The sequence below is a fragment of the Vigna unguiculata genome, chromosome 1 (assembly GCF_004118075.2).
Source record: "Vigna unguiculata cultivar IT97K-499-35 chromosome 1, ASM411807v1, whole genome shotgun sequence".
Taxonomy (NCBI): domain Eukaryota; kingdom Viridiplantae; phylum Streptophyta; class Magnoliopsida; order Fabales; family Fabaceae; genus Vigna; species Vigna unguiculata.
The window spans coordinates 21,766,739-21,772,982 of record NC_040279.1 but is presented as its reverse complement, the minus strand read 5'-3'; positions in this window follow the sequence as shown (position 1 = coordinate 21,772,982).

Genomic DNA, 6,244 nt, shown 5'->3' with positions numbered 1-6,244 from the left:
GCCAACATGACCGTTGTTGCGCTCGTCGCCATTCAGAAACTTGTTGAATTCTGAAAGCAATCTCGTACTTCAAAATCGCTAATGAACGCAACTCATACCTAGCATACCTTAATATCGAATATGTAAACGCTTCAACTAAGTGATAGTTGGAAATGGGCAGAATCAAATTTTGTTTTCTCCCTTCTTTGTTTGTGGTATGCGCAAGAGAGATACTCTTTGTTCAAGTGTTGTGGTCTGCACACGAGAGACAAACCCTTTCCCCTCTTCACTTCCCTAAAATTGTTGTAGTGTATTTGCAAAATGAAACATAAATTAAAAAATTAAATTTACATCAACTGTCAGGTCAGGGAATAAGAGAAAGAGTCAAAATTTGGAAGTTAGAATATCATTTTCCAAAAAGAAACATGCTACTAGAAAACATAACAAAAGCAACAAGAGTAATTCAGTACTACACTACACAACCTTTGGGAAGAATTCTTAAACAATCTTGAAAGCATTCTTTTAGCGAATGAAAATAGTTCAAAATAGTTTTTACAAATGTTTGTGATTTCGCTTTTTAGAGTATTATCATGTGTAAAGAGTGAATCAAAAATTTTATTTATAGAATTATGAAAACAATTATTAAAACCTATTCCAAATACATTTAGTCAATAAATTTTCTTAAAGTTGTAATTGATTATTCTGAATAAAATTCAAAAATCGATTAATACATTTTAGGGATGTCAATGGAACGGATAGTAGTTCTCCTGTATCCTATTGCTAGATAAATATTTATTTCGTATTCGTACCCATATATGTATGGGTATCCGTTATACGGGTCTCTGCATATTTTTTTAATATTCACGAATATTCACTGGGTATTCGCGGGTATTTACAAAAAGAAAAATTAATATTTAATAACAAATTTTAACCATAAATTCAAATAAAAATATAATACATAACATTTATAAATTTCTTTCAAACAAAGTAAAAATGATTCATTTAAATAGTGTTAAATGACAAGTTACAAATAAATAGAGATTTTTTAAGACCAATTGATAAAAAATAATTCATTCAAAATCAATATGTTCATTTTAATATTTTTTTAATTTGAGTTAGAGTATAGCGGGTATGAGTATCTACGGGTACGAATATTATATTCACCCCGTTAACTAGCGGGTATAAAAAATATTCGTATTCATTATTCGCGGATATCCATTTTCAAAATTCATTTTCCTAACCGTTGCAAGTTTTATCCGCAAATACGTACGAGTACGAAATTTTTTATATCCCTAATTACATTGACTACCAAAAAGCCAAAAAAAATTGATTTAAATAACGGTTAAAAATGTTTTCTGGGATTAAATCACTACAAAAATATAACATTTTAATTGGGGTTTATTACTTGGGGTTATCATAACCTCCAATAAAATATACACATTGCGGAGGTTTTAAAAACCCCTTTTAACTACCAGGGTTTTTTTAAGAAACCCAGGGAATGTCTCTTTATTTTTCTCCTTTTTTCGTAATTTTTAATTACTTGACCCGTTACCCTTTCCTCCTCTCTTTCTTTCTCTTTGTTTTACCCTAGTAGTCATAAAATAAGCCCTTCTCGTACGTGCCTCCACTATGTCTCCACTGAGCCTCCACCGTGCCTCCACCGTGGCTTCACCATTTTTGGTTGAAGTTTAAGGTAATGAAGATCGTTATCTTGCTTTCAATTTCATCTCCTTACTTTTTTATTGCTCTTTCTCTTTCTCTTTCGATTTCATCTCCTATTTTCTATTTCGTCTCATTTCAATTTCGATTTCATTCCCTACATCATTGCTTTTGATTTCATTTTCTTGTGTCGTTGATTTCGATTTCGTTTTCCTCTTTCAATTTCATCTCTCTTACTCATGCCCTAAGTCACTGATTATTTTCCCACCATCAAGTAGTAGCTCTGGCAGTGCTATAGCCACCGCAATCGGAGTGTGATTCCACAACCACTGTAGCCATTGTAACAGTGTGATCCCTAGTTCTGTTCAGGTGCTCCTCTTTGCTCTTTGCAGCTTCATCTCTGATTTTGTACTCTTAGATTTTGTTCTTATCTGATTATATGCTTAAAGACTAAGGTTTTTTGTTAACCATGTTTTCCAATGGTACTAATCAAGTTTCTCAAATTTTTGTGAATTCGAGAGTGAACCGAAAACTGTTTAGAAAAATTATAGTAATCATTGCATTTGAGTAGAATTTAGTAACTATGGTATAAGAGAAGTGTGGACCATAGAAAAAGGTTCTCAGAGATCCTGAAACGAACATATGAACTAAAAAGGATCGCTCCTAAAGTACATATGTTCCTAAAGTGTGGACCATTCACATATATAATTTATCAGTCTGTTCACAAATCTCATGTAATCCTTTCTCCAAGAATGCCAAAGTAGTATAGGCCCTAATAAGCCCCAAAATCCCGTAAAGAATCCTATCCCCATGCTCATGTATAATGCCTCATAAAAGACATTGTCTTCATCACCATTGATTGTTTCAACTTCTGGGAACTTTACTGTCATTTGATCTCTATCTCCAGGACAACTTTTGTTCAATTGTTCACCACAAAGATCTCTGTTTCCTTCAAAACTATAGCCTTCAAAGGTTTCAAAATGCCTTTCTCATGGGATTCTCCCTGAAAGAGAGTTGTGTGATAAATCTAATTTGCCTAGATCATCAATTTGAGAAAGAGAAAAAGGAATTCCCCCACTGATACGATTTCTTGATAAGTCCAAGGACTCCAGTGAACTTAAATTTCCTATCTCTAAATGAATTTCTCCGCTTAGATAATTTTGGGATAAATTTAGAGAAACCAGGCCAGCCAAATATCCAATCTCTTTTGGTATTTCACCTGTTAAATTATTACTCGAAAGATCAATGCTCTTTAAGTTGTAACTCTGGATCCGAAAACCACAGTTCCACACCTTTCCACATACATGTTATGTTAAGTGTATATCATACTTGGATGGAAAAGAATGATAAGGTTCATGGTAAGTAAGATTGATAGAGCAATATATCTGATTTAGAATTGGACCCCTGTTGATGATCTTTTTAGACATTACTGTCAAATTCTTTAAGCATCTTGGAATATCACTCGAGTAGAAATTCTTTGAAAAACTAAGTTCAATTACATAGATATTGCATACTGTCATTTGAAGACAACATTGCACAAAAGTTTTGCAGTCTTGTATTATATGAATCAAACAATGTTAAGACAAACAAGTTTCCATTTATGTTAAAGTGAATGTTTTGTAATTGCACTATAATTTCAAAGTCATAAAAGATTAGGTTGTATTATTACATAATTAATAACAATGTTACATTGCGGGTTATTGTAAGTTACAACAGATTTCTTTATAAACATTTTTAGAATTAATTGGGTGTTCATTTTAGGTATGGTGACAAAAACAGAAAATTAAAAAAAGACAGAAAATATATATAAAGACATAAAGTAGGATTTTTTTTATATATAACATCATGTCATTTATTCACATGCTATTTTTTGTGTGCCTATTACATATTAATATAATATGATATGTTAATATGGTTAATTTTCTGATGATTAATTAACTTCAATATGACAAATAAGGCATGTGGGGACAAAAGAAGTTATTTATTAATTTTCAATAAATAAGTTAAAATGATTCATATAGTAAAAGATTAAATGATAAAAGTAAGGATTTAATAAATGTTGTACTCTAAATAGATTTAGAATATTTAAAATTAAAGTTAAATATATTTCTCCTCTTTAAATTATTTTTATAAGTTATGATCAGTCCTTCAACTAAATTATATATTTATTTATTCTATGCACTATGAAAGTTAAGAAACGTCTTATAGAAGGTGAAGGCTATATTATAGTTTATTATATAATTTTCATGGAAAATATTTCATATGTTATTTATAGAAAAAAAATATTGACATCACTTTTATTATTTCACATCACTTTTAATATTTAACTCACATACTTGCAAGGTTTATGATGTGAAAGTGTAACAGAGGTTTATGCTATGTTTCAGGATTTCAGCTCCAGCTTACAGTAATAGTGAGAATCTGAAATGCATTGAAGAGCTTGCTGATATTTCACATGCCGAAAAAAATTTATTTTTGCTTATAATGGAATATTCTATGTCTTCTTTTAAATATTAATTAAATTTACAAATTCAAAATTCTGTGAATTATATGCAGGAAGCATAATATTACAGAGTATAAAAATTATGCAAAAGAAAATTATAGCAGACCTCTGTTTGATAAAGTTTCTTTATAAAATATTCAATACTATTTTACTAATTCATCTTAAACTATTATCCTTCATTGTTTAATTTGATGTGTTTATCTTATTTGTAGACCACCGGAAGATGAAGAAAATATCAACCAAGAAGAAAATGTCAACCAATAAATCTTCTACATGGGAACATGTAGTTACACCTGCAGCTCATCATCAATCTCATTCAGGTAATTATGTCACTTCCTTAATACACCTACAGCTTGCTACTGAGGCCTTCAAGGGTCTACTATCTTTAAATATTTATATTGACATAAAATAAAAATACTTCTGAACATCTATATTTATATTTAAGTTACGAATCATTACCAAATGAAAGAAATGAATATCCAAAGCAGATATTAATAAGCATGTAGCAACTAACATGTAAGAAAGCACTCCAATTTCTCTTCTTTAAGGTTTCAACTTAGAATCATGTCTGCATGTTCTGTTTGTGAAAAAATAATTTTCCTTTCTGTTTCCTACTGCAGATGCTGTGTAGTACAGTTCTTTTCCTACTTCTTATATATTGCCCTTGAAAACCTCCTTCTTCTATTATTATCTCAGTTGTTCATCTATGGTGCACATTATGGAGAATAATTTTTGCAAAGAAGTTGGCACACAATTTGTTTTTTTAGGTGATTGTGTTCTAAATATGAAGGAAAATGACTGAAGGAATAAAGTATGGTACCATTTAAAAAATTTAATTCGTTTTTATGAAAGTTATAATCAGCTCAATTGAAAATGAAAACTTATTTTCATTCCTTCTAAACATTAAGTTGTTTCTAAAAAAATTTAAAAAAGTACTTTAATATGAAATTCTATCACTAAGATCCCATGACTCCATTTTAGATACTATCATTGCTTAGTTTGAGACTGCTTATGAGTTTATGAGTTTACTTGCCTAAAATTAAAAGCACTTCGATAAATTCACTGTAACTGGTACAATAACATTGCTAGCCCATGAATTCTGATAGAGGTACAGTACCATAATAAAGGACCGCGGAAACTCTACTCTTTAAAGTGTATGTGAGGGTGGGGGAGTAGCATTTCCATTCTAAAAAGTTAACAATTATTCCTCCAGAAATATTAAATTGAGATTTTTTTCCCTAATATGCCCCCCTAAATATAAGAATGATGCTAGGTAACATTCTATAAACTTGACTACTTAAATAAAAATTCACATTCATAGTATAAACTAAATATAAACATGGAAGGAAAATACTTAAGCTTTTATTTTATTTTCCCAATTAAAAACATTTATTTGAGTTACATCAATTAGATCTCCTGTACTAAATTGAATTGATTCTCACACACCAAACTAAAACCTGCTTTCTATGTCATTTAGATTTTATTAACTCCTAACTGAGAATCTAGGCTACTTTTTTATGGATGGAATATACAGGTCAGAGGTTGGTGCAAAAGTAGGTTATAAATCAAAGTGACTAAAACATTAAATTATACAAACCACTGAGAGCTAGAATTAGCTTTTTACACAGCTATATCAGTGGCGTTATCAAGTTGGATTGTTTTGCTCCTCGAAATCTCATACACTCCCCACAAAATGCTAAGAAAATAGTTTTGGCCGAAATTTAAAGCAAAGAAAGGTGATCCAAACAAGCACAAGGCAATTCAATCCTCTTAAAAGAATGATCAATCACATGACCTTTAGTGATACATGAAGGAAACAAACTACAGACACAACCAGTGACAATTTAAACAATTGGTTAGCCTATAAATGATCACTCTAGTTGACCACACCATTCAGATACTGTTTTGGTTTTGTTTCATTGCTAGCCCACAATTTGTTTTGAGATACTGTTTCCATCTTTCCATCTCTACAATAGCTGTCTTCAGGCATTGGTACCATTAATTCTCCCATTGAATAGTTTGCATTGGTTTTAACATTTACAAACTGTTGGGATATTTCTACATCTTAAATTTGTTTGGTTGCAGATTATTCTTCTATGACTT